The sequence below is a fragment of the Elephantulus edwardii genome, unplaced genomic scaffold (assembly GCF_000299155.1).
Source record: "Elephantulus edwardii isolate Elephantulus edwardi_28Jun2011 unplaced genomic scaffold, EleEdw1.0 scaffold00039, whole genome shotgun sequence".
Classification (NCBI taxonomy): Eukaryota; Metazoa; Chordata; class Mammalia; order Macroscelidea; family Macroscelididae; genus Elephantulus; species Elephantulus edwardii.
The window spans coordinates 15,565,653-15,587,488 of NW_006399789.1; the positions used below are offsets into that span (position 1 = coordinate 15,565,653).

A 21,836-nucleotide genomic window follows, 5' to 3' on the forward strand; every position below is an offset into this window, starting at 1 on the left:
TCTTGTCTACATCTACCTGTCTAAAGATGGTGCCCTTACCAGTCTAGGAGACAGGGTCTGGCAGGATAAGCAGTCAAAGATGGCTAGTGTAAAGATGGTCACTGCCAATCTGACATGTCTAATTATGGACCAACACAGTTGAAGAGTGTGTTGATAACAGTGCCCAATTAGAGGGAAGGGCACTAGTCAGAGAGGTACCCCCACCAATCTAGGGGCTGTTTCTAGGTTGGTTTGGAGAGCTTCTGGCTTCAGATACAAGATGTCCAGAGTGTGTCTGAGGTAGAGCTGGGACTGGTAGGGGAGGGAGGTGGAAGGAATCAGGGAAATCACCACCTGGTGAACAGTAGGGAGAAGGCTGAGGACCAGCATCATGCACAGGGAACCAGAGGGGACACTGAACCTTTTCAGCTATGTAGCCATGGTTGCCACTACACCCATGCCATCCTCCTGGGTTCTGCCACATGGACGTATGTGGTAGCACCTGTTCAAGATGGCCAGGCTGTGCTGCTTACAATTCTGTGGATCCACAATCAACACCTATGGTAGTAGCAGGTAATACATCAAAGGACATACTGCATTGGGAAAATCTGCTGTCAAGGACTTCTTTAAAATGTTCAAGAGCAAGGGTTTCAGTTTAAATACTAAGGTGCACCTGATCCAAGTTATGATATTTCCAGTGATTTCCTACACATCTGAAACTTGAGAAGTGGATAAGGATGACTAAAGAAAAAGCAATGTCTTTGAATTGTTTTGGAGAAGAGAACTGAATATCCTTTGGATTGTCAAAGAATAAACAAATCTATCTTAAAGGAAGTGCAACCGAGGTGCTCCTCAGAGGCAAGGATGGTGAAACTTCTTCTCACATACTTTGGGCACACTGTGAAGAAGGGCCAGTCCTTGGGAAAAGAAATCATACTGTGAAAACTGGAAGGTCAGCATAAGAGAGGAAGACCTTCCACGAGATGGACTGTTGCAGTGATGGTTCTGTCATGATAGAGATCATCAGGATGCCAAAGGGTAGGGCAAGGTCCAGATCTATTGTTCACTGGGTTACTATGAGCTGCAGTTGACTCTACAGCACCTAACAACTACCACCATTTGCAATGCGACCCTCCTCCACTTCCACCACAAATGCTAAATGTAGGTGACAATGTGGCCTTCCTGGACAAACACAATCGCCTCCTTACTGGCCGTGTAGTCTCTCCACCCCCCTAAATCATTGCATTTCAACACTGCTGCTGTTATGTGCCATCGAATCTCCTGCAACTCATAGCAACCCGAAGTACCATAGCTCTGAACTCTGCCATATTCCGATCCAGTCTCACTGATTTATACCAGTTACTGTGTCAATCCACCTCACTCAGGGTCGTCCTCTCCTGCACTGTCCCTCCACCCTTCCATACATGATGTCCTTCTCCAAGGATCTCCTGGCCATGTACCCAAAGTATGTGAGATGGAACTTCAAAATCCTTACCTCCAAGGAGAAACTTGTTTTCACACTGTAGTACTAATGCTTAAATCTGACCAAATAATTTTGAGCTCAAAGAAATGTGATAGCTTCCTATCCCCTACAAAGCAAATCAGAACTCCGTGAAATCTTACAACCACCCTGCTATCTTAAGGCCATGCAATACATGTGTACAGTGAATTACTTATACATCCCTGAACTTAAACCTCTGAATCTCTTGCTTCTTTAGTCCAGAAAAAGGTTTCCTTTGTACTTGTCTCCTTCCTCATATGTTCTTTTCAGCTCCAATCTTTCCTCCTTTGTACAGCCTTTCCTGATTCTCCCAACAGAGCCTGAAGTACTCGTTAATGGTTCCCATTAACTTCACTTTTGTCATTATGGCTTGGAATTGTAATTGTTTGCCTGCATGACTTCCTCCCAACTGGAATTCCTTCAAAGGATGTTTTGCATTTGCCCATCTTTGATTCTGAATGTGGACCATAAAGCTTTAAGCACTAACAGCAGTATTGATGTTTAATAAATTGCACAAACAAATGGCAACAATCAAAAGGGACTAAAGATGTTTAAGGTGAAGGAGGAGCCTTTGTGTGTGTACGCAAGTGCCTCAAGGAAGCTCAAGGGGACTGGTAACTCAGGCAGTTATCTATGAACCTAGATTCTTGTCCTGCCTGCTTGATAGCCAAGGGCCACTTACCCACTGCAGCTCTGCTTTCTAGACCCTCTGTTCCTATAATAACACAAAATAACAAAAGAAGGAGGCGGTGCAATTGGATTTTCAAATGGAGTGAGAGGGTGAGAATTTTGCAGTTTCTCTCTTCTTTATCAGAGGCACAACTTTACTCAATATAGTTCTGCCAAATGTGGAGAATTCTAATGTAGAGAATACACGTAGGGAATACATAAATTGTAATTATGGGGGAAAAAATTCACTAAGCCATTCAGCTTCTAGGTTAGATTACCTGCTAACTGGAACTTTCTAATCCATCCTTTTAAATGGTCCACAGTTTACAAATCTCTTAACACTTTGATCCAGTATCTCTACAATCTAAAGTTTTTCCTAATGCCTGGAAGTTTTTCCTACTCTTTACTAGTACATTCCTAGGAAAGATTAAAAAGATCAAATTTGGACAATGTATGAGGAAGACCAAAGAAGAATCAGTGCCTTTGAATTGTGGTATTGCAAAGAGTGATGAATATGCCCTGGACCGTCAGCAGAACAAAGAAATCTGTCTTGGTAACCAGGGTGCTCCTTAAAGGCAAAAGGATGGTGAAACCTGGTCTCACATTCTTTCTACATGTTGTCAGGACGGGTCAACCTGTGGATAAAGACATCACCCTGGGAAAGGTAAAGGGTCAGCAAAAGAAAGGAAGAAAGTCTCCCAGCCAGATGGATTGCCCCAGTGACCACCACAATTGGCTTGCACATGGTGGAGACCATGAGGACAGGGCAAGGTTCAGATCTGTAGTTGACAGGGGCACTATGAGTCACAGTTGACTCAATGGCACCCCTGAGGCTAATCTTTCCTTAAACTACTCCGTAGTATTTTCTGCTTTAAAAATTCTACATAGACTTGTTTCTAAAAATAGCCATGATAATAGGCACTAGTAAACACGGAGCACGTCTTAAGCGTGATGCTGAGAGCTTCTCAGGCACTCTCATTCAGAATTCACTACATCTCTGTGAATGACTATTATTATTACTACCATTTTACAGGTGAAGCAAATGGGTCTACGGGTGTTATGTAATGCCTAACTAGGGGGCAGAGATGACTGTTAAAACAAGGCTGACTTCAGGAAGCCCAGCTGACTAGGACTTTTCTCTGCTGGCTCACCCACTCCCCCTCTCTTTCCGCTATTCTGCATCTTCTCCAATTCCTTTGTGTTTCGTTGACATGGAGAAGAATTTAATGAGTTTTACATTTGTCTCTTGTGATTTTACACATTATCATATTAATTGTTTCTGTAAAATAATCCTACACTAAATAGACTTTACTCTATTGATTCCCCCCCCACAGCTGAACACAATTAAGTAACTTTTGCCTTCACCTATGTATTTACATAAATTATATGTATGTTACAAAACATGACATAGATTTAAGTAAAGGCACCTGACATAAATAAGCATTTTTATCTTTGAGATGCAATAGTGTTAATCAGATATGAATGTGAAGGGAAGCCTTAGGAAAACTACAAATCTTAATAGCATGAAATGAGTTTTCTGATGTTAGGGGAAAAAAACTATAGCTGCAGCAGGAAAATATAAGGGGATTTCTAGGTGGCCTAGTCTGTAGGGTGTTGCACTGCCACCTAAGGAGGGCACCTCTTAGGCAGTTTGAATTCACCATTGGTTCTAAGAGAGAAAGATGGGCAATCATTTCCTGTGCAATTGACAACCTTCAACAACCAACTGAAGGGTCAGCAATGAGTTGGTTCCTCCTGGACAGCAATGAGGTTTGTTGTTGTTGTTGTTATGTGCCGTCGAGTCGTTTTCGACCCTATGCACAACAGCCCTAAACCCTGCTCTATCCTGCCAACCGCACCGCCTCTGACACACCCATCCTGATTACCCCAGTCACTGAATCAATCCATCTCATAGAGGGTCTTCCCCTCCTGCGCTGTCCCTCCACCCTCCCAAGCATGATGTCCCTCTCCAAGGACCTGTCCCTCCTGGCAACATGTCCCAAGTATGTCAGACGAAGCCCTAGAATCCTTGCCTCCAAGGAGTAGCTTGGTTTAATCCTCTCCAAGATGAATCTGTTTGTTGTCCTGGCAGTCCATGGTACATTCAGTACCCTTCTCCAGCACCACAGCTCAAAAGCATCCACTAATCAGTACTGCCACTAATGTTGCTGTTCTTGCTAGGAGCCATCAAGTCAATTAAGACTCACAGCGACACTTTGAGCGGCCAACCTGAACCCTGCCCTACCCTGTGCAGCCCTCCTCATCGTCAAAACATTCAAGCCCATTGATGAAGTCACTGTGTCAATCCATCTCATTGGCGGGGGGTGTGGTGGTCTTCCTCTCCTTCACTGACCCTTCATATTTCCAAGCATGATGTCCGTCTCCAATTATGAGCCTCACCTAACTACATGTCCAAAATATGAAAGAGAAAGCTTTGTCATCATTGCCTCCAAGAAACATTCCATATGCACCCTCTCCAAGATGTGTGTATGTTCTGTTGGCCGTCCATGGAATATTCAGCACTCTTCTCCAGCACCACAACTCAAAGGCATCAATTCTTCCTCTGTTATTCTTATTCACTGTCCAGCTCTCTGAGGCGGAGCAGGTGATTGAGAAGATCAGGGCCTCAATTAGGCACACTTTACATATCAAATACTGTGCAAACTACCTTTTTTTGTGCTAAGTACTTTTAAGATATTAATTTAAAAATAATTCAACCCAAAAACAAACTTCAAAATCACTTCTGTACAGTCAGACGCAACACACAACACACAACCTCCAGCTGGTCTTCAGAGGCTATAAATTGCACAGGAAGAGTTTGCTAATCTTTCTTTTGCAGAACAACTGGTGGATATGAACCACTTGCCTTTGGGTTGATAGTACACAGCTCCTTACTAAAAGTAATTACTATGTGAGGTTGAGTTGGAACCAAATCATAGCCGACACTTCAGTGGGTTTTCAGAGACTGTACATCTCACTGGAGAAGACTGCCCATTGTTGTCACGTGAAGCAGTTGGTGGATCTGAAATTTGTATACATTAGGCCATCAGAGTTCCCTAATTAGTATGATGAAAAACTAATTAGTGTGGTGAAAAAAAACAAAAAAAAAACATTTCAGAGGTAATCAGGCAATGTGATAGATAACACTTTGAGCAGCCAATCTGAACTCTACCCTATCCCGTACCATCCACATCATCTTCAAAATGTTCAAGGCCATTGATGAAGTCACTGTGTTACTTTAATTACTGTAACATTTGCAACTATGTCCTGGATTTCATTCATGTAATTTATTTTTCTTTCTATTTGGAGTGCAATATTTACTTTCCTATTTTCTAAAAGACATCTAAAATTGAAGGCTCTCCAAAGAGATTATAAAATACAGTACATACATAACTATGCTATCATTCTAGTAGTGATGCCTAATTTGTCAGATCATTACGTTTACCACATAGCACTGCCCCTTTAAGTTGGGGGTTTCCGAAAGCATCTAATATAAATTATAAGGTTTGAAACCAGGCCAACAGATGGGTTGGACTTTCAAAATAGCCTAAGTCATAGCTGCCACTTTGTGTTAGCATCTAGATTAGTAGCTGATACACCAGTTAAGATACAGCAAACCATCACTAAGAGTCATTTTCTCAGTTACTTATTCTGAAGCTTCTAACTGCAGCAGATAAAAAGAAATAGGCTGAGAATCTCAACCATCAGTTTGCTTTCATTTTTATTAGGGGTATATCACAATGACATTTCTAACTTCCTTATCTGAAAGCAAGTGTCACACAGAAATATTTAAGTCTGATTAGATTACAAAAAATGAACAAGACTGGCATTTGAAATATATTATTTTAACATGTCAAAGATTTTCCTTTTTCCAAAACCATTATGCTTTCTATTTAAAATGACTATGTCTCCATATAACCAGGATAGTCTTGATTTTCTTCTTTAAACTCAATATTAATTAACAGGTTTCCTTGCACACTTACCATTATCCCATTTGGATGATAAACTGTAAAGTCATCTAACTTCTGTACCATAAAAGAATATAATATCCTATATTTAGTGCCTCTTTAATTACATGATTACTTTAAACACAGGCAATTTTGAACTGCTCAAGTTTTCAAGTGGGAAAATAAAAACCCCAACAGCAGCAAAGTTCCCTCAGATGATAAATAATTCTTCATTTTCCCTTCTTCTAACATACTTAAAATAGACTAGTTTTAATGGGTCTAAATAGAGATGAAATTTTCTTAATCATCATCCTGTCTGTGTAGAAGAAAATAAAAATTTGGTGGACCTCCCCACCACAAAAGAGTCACTCTTATATTAATTAGACAGTATTGATTTTATACCAATAATGATTTTTTAAAATTAATTGCTTCACATAAATATGCTACTGTGAGTCTAGAATATTTTTGTACTTGTTACTTTTTCTTCTCATATGATGCTTAAAGGCAATGGTATTCAGTTCCTTTCCATGTACCACACAAGATCAACAGCTGGAGTAATATTTGAAGATATATTCATTTTCCTCAGTGATCAATCTTGTGTCCTATGTAGAGAAAAGAAATACTCTTTCTGGCCAACAGACTATCCATGTGGGAGAAGGATATGTCTCTTGTCTCTTCCAACAGTCAGCAAGTTCAAGTTAGGTCCAGAGTAAGTTAATTTGCACCCACAGCAAGCTATTCAGACCTACCAGTGCAAGGAGGAAGGCACGAGATGAGAGGAAGATGAGAGATATAAAGTCCTATAATGGACATAGAGGTTCCTGGTTAGAAAAATACAATTGGCATGTTCTAATGTAGAGTGGAGGAAAACAACACAGAAACAATGGAAGTCATCAGCCTTCAGATGCCATGGCCAGCAGAAAGCCTCCAAAAAACCCCCCAGTCACAGGGACATTCTTCTTCACAAGCGATACCATCTCCTCAGCTTTGCTCTTGGTTTTATTCGATGGCTGGTTACTTTTAGGGGTTTTCAGCTGTTCCTTGGCATTTTTCTTATCCTTCTCTACTAGCTGCCAGTCAAGCCTGAAGTAGCCAGAATGGTTTGCAAGCTGAAGGAGAAGAAATCCACCTCCCACAGCTGCCACCCCCAACCTTCCAACCTTCTTGAACGTGAAGCCTGTGCACCAGCCAGCGATGCCCCCAATGAGCAGATGGGAGGCCACGCTATACTTTTCAGCAGAAGACTCAGGTTCTTGTCTGAACAGCCTGTGCCACCATGGCTGGTTTTTGGTATATTCCGCACGATACAGGGATTCAAAATTTTCCTCCAAGTTTCGCTGACTGGATCCAGCTATTTCGGAGAGTTTGTCTTGTGAGGACACCAGAATCTCAGCACCGCGGTGCACAGGCTGGCTTCCCATGCCCAGGGCAGATGTTTCCTTTTCCACAGCTGCAGTGAAAAAGCCACTTGTTATATTTTTATCACAGAATTCTTGGATGAAAATTTTAAAAAAGAGCGAAAGTTGATAAAGTCAATATTTATATTGTATATACCTGAGTGCTGACCAAATTTAATTTACTGGGGTAAGGTTGGAAATTTAAAAAAAAATTTCATTTGGCCCACTGTCTGAGATTTATGTTTTTCATGGAATCCTCAGACTTAATGAAGTAAAACAGATCTACATGTTTTGGTCTCAGGATTTCTTTACAGTCTTACAAATTACTGGAAATTCCTTCAAGAGATTGACTATGTGGGTTATATTACTGAACTGCAAATTAAACCAATTTTTTTAAAAAAATATTAATTTAAAAATGTTAATTCACAATAAACAATACTTAACCCAGCATTTCTTCTTATATACTATATTCTTATGAAAAATAACTATATTATCAAAAATAAAAAATGTTTAGCCAGTAAAGCATATTAAAATTTTGCTATTTTCTTTAATCTCAGACTTGCACAAAAACAGATCCCCATATCTCTAACTGCAATCGGTACATTACAATACTGGTTTGTCTGAAGTATAGAAGGAAACCCAGCCTTAGCTAGAAAGTAATAAATATAAAAATGCAAAAGAAAATTAATCTTTCCAGCTAATTCTGGATATTACTTTTGATATTATATCAAAACTCGACAGGTTCAGTTTCTTAAATATCAGTTGCAATATAGACTCTTAAGGCATAGCAACACCCTTACAACATTCAAATACGTGGCTGATGTTGAGCATTTAATGGATCTTTTACTCTGGCATAATTTTCTAAAATGGTGTGTGTTGCTCTTTAAAAATCACATCTTCAGTGACTTGTGTAAACTCCCAAATGTTGACATATTTCCCTGTATCGCTGTTGGTGAGTTCTGCTGAGTCAGAACCAATTCATAACTGACCCTCCAGCAGGTTTTCAGAGGCTGTCAATTACACGGAAGTTTGTTAATCTTTTTACCATGGAGCAGCCGGTGATTTGTATTGGCAGCACAACTCCTTACCAGTAGATGACCGGAGAGCTCCCTTATGTCAGCATGTAGTATAAAAAAGCGCACATTCATTTTAAGAGGCTTTACCAACAGAGTGGGGAAAAAAAGGCTGAAGTAAACCATTGGGTGTGATGAAAATATATGGTATTTTGGTGATGATGAATTTGTAAAAATGCTTTCAATTGTGTACTTCAAAATTGTGCAGGTTTTCTATGTAAGCTATACTACAATTTTTGTTAAGGGCTATCAGGCACAACTCATTGTGGCCCCAGATCTGAACCCTGCTGTCTTCTGTGCCATCCTTACCATCTCTGACACACTCAAGCCCATCGCTGTAGTTACTGTGTAAAATCTATCTGGTTGAGAGTCTTCCTAGCCTTTGGCCTCCCTCCGCCTTTCCAAGAATGATGTCCCTTTCCAAAGAATAACTTTTAGAAACATTTCCAAAGTATGTAAGATTAAGCCTCTTCATCTTTGTCCCCAAGGGGCACTCTGGCTGGACCTTTACCAAAACATACCTGTTTGTTCTTTTGGCAGTCCTTGGGCTATTCAGCACTTTTCTCCAACAGTACAGTACAAGTATATAAATTATTTTTTTCTCATCCTTATTCATTGTGCAGCTCTCAGATGAACAGCAAGTGACTAAAAGAAACCATGGCCTATATCATGTGTACCTTAGTCCTAAAGTAACATCCCTGCTCCTCAATAGTTTGGAGATGTCCCTGACTACACACTTTCCCAGTGCAGTGCATTTTCTGATCTTCTGACTGCTGGTAAGACATGTATTAGTTGTGGATCCAAGTTAAGATGAAGTCATTGACAATCTCAACCAAATCATAATGTTGCTTATCAATCCAGTGCCAAGGATTTTTGTTTTCTTGAAGTTGAGATGCAATCCATAATAAAAGCTGCTGTGTTTAACCTTCTGCAGAAAGGTATTCAAGTCCTTCTCACTTTCAACAAACAAGGTTGTGTCATCGCATAACTAAGGTTATTGATGAGATTTTCTTCAATCCTGATGCCACACAGAGTCTGACTTCTTGAATAATTTGCTTAGCATAAAGATTAAATAGTACAGAAAAAGAACATGACCCGTTATGCACACCTTTCCTAATTACACTTCAATAATGTAAACATAAAAGATGTAATATAATAATTTAAAGCAAATACGTGAGGTGGAGTTCATTATTCTGTATTTTCTACTTCTGAGTGAGTTTTATAATGAAAATTGGGGGCAGGGGGAGAGCATGAAAGTCTAAATTGTGGGAATTTCTCATTTATTGCACACTGTACATTATACAGGTTCCCAAAACAGTTTTTGCTTTAATGCTTAAAGTTCACAAAGAATATTAAAGATATATATACTCAAAGGCTAAGATTAAAAGGAACTAATAACTTTGTTATCGTCCAAAGGGAGCTGCTCTGCTAACTCAAAGGTGGCACATCTCCAGCAGTTCAAATCCAGCAGTGGCTCCTTTGGAGAAAAGCTGGGTCATCTCTTCCTGTAGACATACAGCCTTGGAAAACCCAATGGAGGCTCAGCTAGGAGTTGGTCTGATTCAGTGACAATGAGAGAGAGACAGAACCTCACCAAGAATATTCTTAAATGAAATGGAACTTTTTATATGTGTTTCTTTTTAATGGCAACATCTTGATCCCTAATGGTCACGTGCACCATGGATTTTGTATTCCCCAGTGAATACGGTAACGCAATGGGAAAGGCAGATAATTTCACAGCCTTATAATGAAGAGTTTGTGTCCTTCACTAACTCCCCAAACTTTCTCAGAAGCCCCCATGGATCGATGGGCCAAAGTTGGAAGACTAATAAATTAAATATACCTCAAAAGTATTCAAAATTCAATGCCTTCAAAGTGGTCATAGTGTTGAACCCTTCATAAGGTAAACACAATGGGTCATATTTTTCTATTGCAAAAAGAAAATGAGTCAACAAAGTTCAGAAGGCAAGAGTAGTCAGCGAAGATGGAAGAAGAGAATGGGAAACCCAGAAAAGAAGTGGGGTGAGAGATTCTACATTGTGAGAATTGCTATTTATGACACGATTCCAAATGTCTATGAACGACTGAGTCGAAAACTGATCTGATCTATAAACCTTCACTCAATACCTTTCAAAAGTACAGGATAGAAAGGAGAAAAAAGGACATTTGAACATCTATCTGTCTTGGAGAGAGTGTGGCTGGAGTGCTCTCTGAAGGCAAGAATGAGAAGGCTTCACTTGACATACTTTGGGCATCTTGCTAAGAAGGGCGACTCCTTAGAGAGCATGATGCCAGGAAGGGTGGAGGGCCGGTAAAGGAGAGGAAGACTCTGTACCAGGGAACTGACAGGGTGACTGCCACAATGGGCTCTTGTGTGTCAAGAAGTGTGACAATGGTGCAGAAGAACAGGGTTCAGAATAGGGTCTCTATGAATTGTACTCAACTCCACAGCAACTAACAACAACATCATATATCATCAATATCTCCTTCCACCAAGTAAACGTTAAATCATGAATATGATGGCATATTAAGGACATAAACTTTTTCAAAGTAAACATTTTTAAAACGAATTCTTTATTAGACAAAAGCTTAGATTTAATAATAAGGGAGGGTCCAAAGATTTTGTTCCTATATATACTTTTCACACAGTAAAGTTCTTGGCATACTTTCTCCACCCTTCCCTGCTATATCAACCTATGGGTCCATTTCAGTGACACTGTTACCTTCCATAGATGAACTCCGAATATCTACATGTTTTGCCTAAACAAACCCCAGGATTGCACAGCTCTATAATTCTGGTGCTCTGCCTGGGCCCCCATATACACAGAGGTATTAAAAGTGTGGACATAAAAATCAGAATGAATGGTGTTCTGCTTAAATGTGACCCTGACTCCAATAATCAATCCTAAATTTCCTTTCCCTGTTGTTGAAACTCCAACCAGACAGAACCACTAGAAATCCCTGGAGGATGGTAACAAGCCTGGCAGGATTCTAACCTATTCAGATCTCTCAAGTGTAGCAATCAAGTAACAGGGCTTTCTAGTCTCTGACTCAAATCATTAGTGTTTCAGTCCATGAAACACTATAGAGTCTTTAAGTCGCGAATTGTGTTGGTTTACAATCGTTGTCAATGAATACAGACTGAATTGACTATACGATCTATGATTATCTGACCAGATTGTGACCCTCTTGTCATCACTATGTGTGTGTAGAGCCTAAAGTACTCACTGCCTCGTATGCTAGTCTCATACCAATCAAAAGTTTTCTCTTTAGGCTCAACTCTGAATCCTGATCATTCACTCACTCACTCACTCATTGCCATCAAACTGGAAACAACTCTTAGGTGACCCTCCAGTGGGTTTTCAGAGACTGCCATCTCACAGGAGGAAACTGCCCATCTTTCTCCCAAGGAGCAGCTGGTGGATTCAAACTGCCTGCTGACTAGGCCACCAGAGTGGTGTCGTGATAATACGCATTAACTTCACCCTTTTTTCACCTTTTCTATCTGCCTGGTATCCCTTAATGTATATTCACTACGTCAGTATGTATGTCTGTGTCAGTCTCCTTTCCTACTCAATTCATCAAATCCCTCCCACACAAACCTGGCAACTGTGCCATAACTACTACTAGACTCTGGGCTCCAAAGAAGGAGCTCCTGCTGCCTCCAACCTATGGCTCCGCCTCCCTCATCCGCATATCTATTACTTCTAGAAAGTATTCTCTACTCCTCAACACTAGTGTGCAAGTTCATCTAATTCAGCTGAGGTTTGCCACTGCCCATGTCCACAATCTCCTAGAAGACAGAATTTTAACTTCTTGCCACTATTCTATGAAAGTCCACAATTATTCTGAACAAAGTCCTAAATAGTCTATTTATCCTCCTTCATTTTCAGATGTAGTTTAGATGCTCTATAATTCTATTGTATTCATGTTGTTGTTGTTGTGTACGGTAGAGTCAGAACCAACCCACAGCTGACCCTCTGTCTGATTTTCAGATGCAGTTAATTGCACTGGAAGAGAATGCCCATCCTTCTCCCACAGAGCATCTGGTGGCCTCGGACCACATGCCACCAGAGCTCCCTATTTTATTCATAAGGGCTATTATTTTGCACCTCGCTCTTATCTCATGATAAATAATAGTCATAAGCACATCAGATATATTAAAGTTATTAACATAATGTTGAATAAATATTTCAGTATTAAGAAAAAATGAAGTTAGAGTTTCCAGAAAATCGTTCTGTTCTATCTCTGTGTGCAGAAGTTTTAAAGAAATGCCATGGTCTTTTAAAAATACTTCTAAGATCATTCTCATCCACTCGCTGTCTACTAAAGGCATCTGACAGCCAAAAAAAATTAAACCAGACTTTGCAAGCACTAAATTAGTCATCAATCTTACAAGGATGTTATTTAGTCAATTACCTTTCTTAATAGAAATATAAATGCAGTATAGCTGCCTGGAAAGAAGGCATCATCTGCCTTCAGTAAGGAGGTAATGGAGAACAGTTTTCATCATCGTAAGACATCTACAGGGATACTGCATCCCTAGTTTCTATCATGAAGAACCGTTTTCATTTTAATTTCGTGTGTTCAAATTTTAGCTGAGGAAATCCTTCAAGGAGATAGACTGACACAGTGACTTCAACAATGCACTTAAAGTACAAGAGGGATTCTGAGGATGGCACAGGACTGGACAAGGTTTAATACGATCATGCATAGGATCACTGAGTCCAATTTGCTTCAACAGCACCTAACAGCAACAACAGTGCCATCAGATTGAGAGTTGGAATCAACTCTACAGCAACAGGAACAGGCAATAATAACATTACTGTTGTTATTATGTGCTGTTAAGTTGCCTAAAACTCACAGAAAACCTATGCACAATACCTCTGAAGCCTGTCTTACCCTAAGTCAGTCTCACTGTCTACACACAGCTAACCCCATTACTCCAGTTACTGTGTCAATCCACCTCCTCCAGGGTCTTCATCTCTTGTGCTGTCCCTCCATCCTTTCAAACATGATGTCCGTCTCCAAGGAAGAGTCCCTCCTCGCAGCTTGCCCAAATTATGTCAGTTGGAGCATCGAAGTCCTTGCCTCCGAGGAGCAACTTGATTTTACCATCTGGAGGATGAACCTATTTGTTATTTTGCAGTGCAGGGTATGTTCAATACTCTTCTCGAGCACCACACCTCAAAGGCATTAATTCTTCTTCTGCCATCCATTAAGTATGTACAAAGTTGGAACAGAGCACTAAATAGGCATAACATCACTCAACATGCTGTTATTGTTGCTGTTGTTATGTGCCGTTGAGTTGTTTGCGACTCATAGCGACCCTATGTACAACAGCCCTAAACCCTGCTCTATCCTGTGCCAATCGCATTGCCTCTGACACACCCATCCCGATTACACCAGTCACTGCTGTCCCTCTACTCTACCCAGCATGATGTCCCTCTCCAAAGACCTTTCTCTCCTTGCAACATGTCCAAAGTATGTCAGACGAAGCCCCAGAATCTTGGCCTCTAAGGAGCAGCCTGGTTTAACCCTCTCTAAGATTAATCTGTTTGTTTTCTTGGCAGTCCAGGGTACATTCAATACTCTTCTCCAGCACCACAGCTCAAAGGCGTCAATTCTCCTTCTGTCCTCCCTAGTCATTGTCCAGCTCTCTGATGCATAACAAGTGATTGCAAAGACCATGGCCTGTATCAGGCACACCTTCGTTTCCAAAGAGACACCGTTGCTCTTGAGTACTTAGAGAGGTCCCTAACAGCAGACTTTCCCATTGCAATACGTTTTTTGATTTCCTGGCTACTGGTGCCAAGAGTGTTGACCGTGGAGCCGAGCAAACTGAAGCTATGAACAATCTCAATCTCTTCGCCATCCATCCTGATGCTACCAATTGGTCCAGTGGTGAGAATCTTTGTCTTCTTGACATTGAGCCTCAGTCCATACTGAAGGCTGCAGTCCTTGACCCTCTGCAGTAAGTGCATGAGGTCCTCCTCAGTTTCAGCAAGCAGGGTTGTGTCATCTGCGTAACGCAGATTGTTGATAGATCTTCCACCAATCCTAACGCCACACGTCTCCTCAATAGAGCCCAGCCTCTCGGATAATCTGCTCTGCATACAGGTTCACGCAACATATTTATTATAAAAGAACATATAGCACTTACTTTTTATGTCAAAATATGGAAATTGTTTCAACATCCTACTAAATTTGCCTACTATGTGGCACAAAGGTAAATTATAACAGAATATAGACAGCTAAATACTCAAAATGGGAATGTTAAAACAGGGTAATACATATCAGAAAAAATTTGACTTTGAGATAACAGTTTTGACCAGAGAAAAACAATATTTTAATATTATAAAAAGGGTTAAACCATAAAGAAAACTGTTTTTGTGTGCTGTCAGTCGCTTAGGACTCATAGTGACACTATGTACAACAGTCCTGAAACCTGCTCTATCCTGTGCCTCCAACACACCCACCCTCATTAACCCAGTCACTGTATCAATCCATCTTATCAATGGTCTCCCTCTCTTTCTCCATCCCTCCACTCTTCCAAACATCATGTCCCTCTCCAAGGACTGGTCACTCTTTGCAACATACCCAAAGTATCTATATCAGAATCCTTGCCTCTAAGGAGCAGGCTGGCTTTATCCTCTCTAGGATGAACCCATTTGTTCTCCTGACAGTCCATGGTATATTCAATACTCTTCTCTAGAAACCACAGTTCAAAGGCATCAATTCTCTTTATATCAACCCTAGTCACTGTTCAGCTGACACATATTAAGCAACTGTGAAGACTATGGCCTAAATCAGGTGCACTTTAATCTCCAGAATGACATCGTTGTTCTTCAGTACTCTGGAGAGGTTCCTGACAGGCAACTTTCCCAGTGTAATTTGTCTCTTGATTTCCTGGCAGCTGGTACGAAGAGTGTTGATTGTGGAGCCAAGCAAACAAAAGGTGTTAACAATTTCAATCTCTTCACCATCCATCATGATGCTGCTAATTGGCCCAGTGGTGAGAATCTCTGTTTTCTTGATGTTGAGCTTCAATCCCTATTGAAGGCTGCAGTCCATGATTTTCTGCATCAAGCATTTCAGGTCCTCTTCAGTTTCAGCAAGCAGGGTTGTGTCATCTACATAAGGCAGGTTGTTGATAAATCTTCCTCCAATCTTGATCCCACATTCCTCCTCATATAGCCCAGTCTCCTGGATGATCTATTCTGCACATAGTTTGCAAAGGTATGGAGACAGAACACATCCCTGGCATACATCCTTCCTGATTTTGAACCATGTAGTGTCTCCTTGCTCTGCTCTGATGACTGCCTCCTAGACCAAGTACCGGTTTTACATAAGCACAATCAAATGTTCTGGGATTCCCAATCTTCTAGGAGTCAGCCACAGTTTGTTGTGATCCACACAGTCAAACACCTTTACATAGTCAATGAAACACAGGTAGGCATTCCTCTGGTACTCTGCTTTCAGCCAAGATCCATCTAACATTTAGCTATAATATCCTATAATTCTGCTATGGCTTCTTCTAAACCCAGCCTGCACATCTGTTCTCTGCTGACGTGTTGTTCCAGTTATTTTTGGATAATTTTCAGCAGAATCTTTCTTGTACATGATATTAATGATATTGTTCAATATTTTCTGCACTCTGTTGGGTCACCTTTCTTTGGAATGGCAATAAATATAGATCTTTTCCAGGCAGTTGGCCAGGTAGTTGTCCTTCAGATTTCTTGGCACAACTTAGTGCATCCAAGGCTGCATTTGTTTGTTGAAATATGTCAATTGGTATGCCATCAATTCCTGGGGCCTTGTGTTTTTTGTCAATTCTTTCAGAGCAGCTTGAACTTCTTCCTTCACCCCCACAGGCTCTTGCTCATATGTTGTTTCACTAAATTCTTCTGTGTCAGCTAATTCCTTCTGGTACAATGACTCTCTATACTCTTTCTAGCTTCTTTTAATGCTTATTAGATCATTTGATATTCTGCCCAAAACATCCATAAGTACTGCCACTCACGGCTTGAATTTGTTTTTCAATTCCTTCAGCTTAAGAAATGCTGAGCGAGTTCGGCCCTTTTGATTTTCTGACTCCAACTCTGCACATTTCGTTATAACACTCTGCTTTGTCTTCCTGAGCTGCGCTTTGAAATCTTCTGTTCACATACGCATCTAACAGCCAGGACTCAATATACATGAAACAAAAACTCACACAAGTAATGGATAAAGAGATAATTAGACATAATAAAAAAAGATAAATTCAATAATGAATAAAAGAAGGAAGACTCTAAAGGTAATAGAAGACTCTATTTAACTGTAATTAGATTTAATAGAATGTGGCATACATTCACAGTAAGCAATGCAAACATTTAAAGTGAATTAAACTCCTCAAAATAAAGAAAAGAAGGAACACATGAGATTGAAAGAGACTTTTAAAAACCCTATGCACATTAGAGCACACGTAGACTGGCAGCTGAGCCATATTTCATATTGGGAAACATCAAAATGAGGAGGAAAATTTGCAAACAGCCACTAATAACAGAAACATGGAATGTACAAAGTATGAATGAAGGAAACCTGGACATTTAAAAAGGAAATGGAATGTATAAATATTGGCATATTAGGCATGGACACGCTGAGACGGATTGATTGGCACAGGCAACTCTGAATCAGACAATCATATGATCTATTACACTGGGAATAAAAAAGGGGGGAAGGGTCTTAGTCATAGTAAAAATAAAAAAAAAAAGATCATGTCTAGATTCATCCCGAACATAATGTTGTGAGTGAAAGGATAATATCCATACACATACAAGGAAGACCTACTAATACCAGTATCATTCAAATTTATGCACTAACAACTAGGGCCAAAGAAGAGGAAATAGAAGACTTCAACCAATTACTGTAGTCTGAAATTGATTGAACATGCAACCGAGATTCATTAATAATAACTGATGACTTGAATGCAAAAGTTAAGAACAAGGAAGAAGGCTAAGTAGTCAAAAAATATGGACGTGGTGACAAAAATGAGGCTAAAGATAGGATGATAAAATTTTGTACAATAAATTGTTTATTCATTACAAATACTTTTTATAAAGATGTAAATGTCTACTATACAGATGGACCTCACCAAATGGACTACAAAGGAATCAGGTTGCTTACATTTTTAAAAAGAATATCTAGAGAAGCCCAATATCAGCTGTGAAAACTAGACCAGGTGCAGACTATAGAAGAGACCATCAACTACTCACATGCAAGTTCAAATTGAAAATAAATTAAATCCACAAGAACCAGAATGTAAATTTGAGTCTATCCCACTTGAATTTAAAAACCAACTTAAAAATAGGTTTGGGGTTTCGAACACTCATGAACAGAGCCCAGGTGAGCTGTAGAATGGTAGCAAGAATATTATTCATGAAGACAGCAAATGGTTATTACAAAGAAAAAGGAGGAAGAAAAGACCGAGACGGATGTCAGAAGAAACTCTGAATATTGCACTAGAATGCTGTGAAGCCAAAATAAAGGAAGGAGTAAGAAAGTTAAAAGTGAACAAAATACTTCAAAGGGCAGATAAGGAAAATAAAGCAAAGTATTATAACAAAATGTGCAAAGAGCTGGAGTCAGAATATCAAAAGGTGGGATCTCACTCAGCATTTCTGAAACGAACAAATTCAAGCCTCAAGTTGGAAGACTTAAAGAAGCTATGGGTAGAATACTGAATGATCCAGGAAGCATCCAAAGAAGATGGAAGGAACACACAAAGTTATTGTACCAAAGAAAAACACTGACTGACACAGAATCATTTCAGGAGTAGCATAAGATCCAGAATCAAAGGTAATAAAGAAGAAAGTTCAAGTTGTTCTGAAAGCATTGGCAAAAAATAAAACCACATGAATTGACGGAATACCAACTGACATATTTAACAAAGAGATGTAGTCCTGGATGTGATCATTAGGTTATGCCAAGACATCTGGAGGACTACTACCTGGCCAATTGATTAGAAAAGATCCATATTTATTTCTATTGCCAAAAAAAAGTGATCCAACAGAGTGTGGAAATTTTCGAAAAATATTACATGCAAGCATAAGCTTGCTGAAAATCACTGAAAAACACATAGACCAAACAGACAACAGAGACTGCCAGAAACACTTGCTTGTTTTAGAAGTCGTGTTACTAGGGATATCACTGACAATGTTTTTTGGATCTTGGCTGAAATAAAAAAGTACCAGAAGAACATCTATTTGTGTTTTGTTGACTATGCAAAGGCATGTAACTGTGTGGATCACAACAAATCGTGGCTAACATTAAGAAAAACGAAAATTCCAGAACACTTGATTGTGCTCATGGGAAATCTGCACCTAAACCAGGAAGCTACTGTATGATCAAATCAAGGGATACAACATGGTTTAAAATCAATAAAGAAGTGCATCAAGGATGAATTATTTCTCCATACCTTTTCAATCTAATATGCAGAACAGATCATTTGGAGGTTAGGCTTTAGGAAGAAGAAGAACGTGACTTCAGGATTCAAAGAAAACTAATCAACAAGCTGCATTATGGAGATGCCAAAACTTGGCTCCTGGAAAATAAGGAAGACTTAGAGCATTTGCTGCAGAAGGTCAAGGACAGTCTTTAATATGGATTTGATCTCAACATCAGGAAAACAAGGATTCTCACCACCCAGCCATTAGTAGCATCATGATAGATGGAGAAAAGATTGAGGTTGTTAACAATTTCAGTTTGCTGCATATTCTTGGCACCAGCAGTCAAGAAATCAAAAGAGGAGATTATTTAGGAAAGTATTCTGTTAGGAACCTCTCCAGAGTGCTAGAGTAACAATGTCAGTCTATAGGCTAAGGTGTGCCTGATCCAGACCATGGTCTTCTCAATTGCTTACTAGGCATCTAAGAACTGGACAAGGACTAAGGATGATAGTAGAAGAATCATTGCCTTTAACTTGTAAAGCTGGAGAAGAATATTGAACATACCATGGGCTGACAAGGGGACAAACATGTAGGTCCTGGAGAGGATGAAAACAGATCCTCTGGAGACAAGGATTGTGAAACTCCATCTCATTTACTTTTAGTAAGCTGTCAGGGGGGACCAGTCCTTGGAGAAAGGGTCAGCACAGGCGAGGAAGACCCTGGATAAGATGGATTGACATAGTGCCTGTGGCAATGGGGTCAGGTGTGTCAGAAAAGTCTAGGTTGGCTCAGGATAAGAGAAAGTTCAGAACTATTGTCCGTGGGGTCACTATGAGTTGTAGTTGACTCGACAACACATTAACAACAATAAAACACATGAGTGTTTGCAGACTAAGAAAAGATTATTAAACTAATGAGTATCATGTCTATAACAAATGACTGAAAACACAATATGATTTCAAAGTTTTCATTCAAATAAGATTTTTTAAAGATATATATAGATAGAGATATAGATATATAAAATACCCAGTTTTAAAACTTAAAACATACTAGAGATGAACAGCACTAATAAAACAATAAAATGTTATTATTGACTACTTCATACTAACAAATTTAAGATTTCAAGACAGACATGTTCCTAGACAAAGATAACATATCAAAACAGACTCAAGGAGAAATAGAGTACATGAATAGCCTATAATAATAAGAGGTTAAATCAGTAGCCATAATAAATTCCACAAGGAATACACTATATTAAAAAATTTCCATGAAGTAATACTTTAAATCTTTAACAAACTAATCCTAAAATTAAGAAAATTCTTCCAATCTTTATAATGTCAGCAAAAAGTAGATATCAATACTTGAGCAGGATAGCATGAAAAAGCAAAATTACTTGTTAAATAACTAAAAAAATAATTATTAAAATTCTCTTTAGTAATATTAAACATATAATTGTTGCTGTTGAGTACCATCAAGTCGAGCACGACTCACAAAAAGCATGACTACAAACAAAAAGACCTGAAGCTTTTCTCTAACTATCATCTATCAAAGTTCATAGTTTCCAGAAGCATGTAGTTTAGGAAGTAGATGCCAAAAAAAAATTAAAAAAAAGGAAGTAGATGCCAATCCTGCTTCTGAATGAAATATTAGAAAACCCTATTGTTGTTGCTATATGTTGTTGAATCAAATACAAACCACAGTGACTCTATGAATAAAAGATCAGATCTCTGTCCTATCCTGTGCCTTCCTCACAATTTCTGAGACAAAAAGTCCATTGTGGCAGTTACTGTGTCAACCCACCTGGCTATATAGGTTTTCCTCTCTTTGGCTGACCCTCCAGCTTTCTACACATGATGTCCCTCCTCCAAGGAATAGCCTATTCAAGCAACATGCCCAAAATATGTGAGACAGAGTTTCAGCATCTTTGCCTCCAAGGAGCACTCTGGCTGCACTTTCTCCAAGACATATTTCTTTGGGTTTTTTGGCAGTCCATGGAATATTCAGTACTCTTCTCCAGTACCACAGATCGAAGCCATTAATTTCCCTCTGTCATCCTCATTCAATGTCCAGCTCTCAGACAGATACATAGCAAGTGATTGGAAAGACCATGGCCTATATCAGACACACTTTAATCTTCAAACTGACATCATTGCTCCTCAACAATTTGGAGAGGTTCCTTACTATACACCTCTCCAGTACAATACGTCTCCTGATTTCTTGATTGCTGGTACTGAGAATGTTGACTGTGCATCCAAGCAAGATGAAATCATTGACAATTTCAAACATTATAAAGACAGAAGAGAAAAAAAAAAAGACCAAACTGGATGTCAGAAAAAACTCTGAAGATTGCACTGGAGCACAGAGAAGTCAAAGCACAAGGCAGAATTCAAGATACTAAAGAGCTGAACAGAAGATTCGAAAAGACAGCAGGGGATGACAAAGCAAAATATTACAATGAAATGTGCAAGGAGTTGGGAGTCCAAAAATCAAAAGGGCTAAACTCGTTCAGCATTTATTAAGCTCAAGGAACTGAAGAAAAAATTCAAAACTTTAATCAAGGATGCTTTAGGCAGAATATTAAATGATCCAGGAAGTATTAAAAGAAGATGGAAAGAATATACTGAGCCACTGTATCAAAAAGAACTGGTAGACACATAAGAATTTAATGAAAGAACATACAAGAAAGAGCCTATGGTGATGAAGGAAGATGTGAAAGCTGCTTTGAAGGAAATAGCAAAAAATAAGGCCCCAGGAATAGATGGTATACCAATTGACATATTTCAGCTAACATATGCTGCCCTGGATGTGCTCATCAAGTTGTGCCAAGAAATCTGGAGAATAAC

The 21,836-nt window shown here is 39.4% G+C and overlaps 1 protein-coding gene and 1 pseudogene across 1 annotated transcript in view; both read right to left on the bottom strand.

Annotated features, from left to right (window-relative positions):
- The window catches only part of AKAP7 (A kinase (PRKA) anchor protein 7), a 184,675-nt gene that overhangs the window by 65,331 nt on the left and 97,508 nt on the right, over nt 1-21,836 (bottom strand). The gene's annotated exons all lie outside the window — the stretch shown is intronic.
- Nucleotides 6,990-7,517, bottom strand: LOC102856146 (annotated as a pseudogene).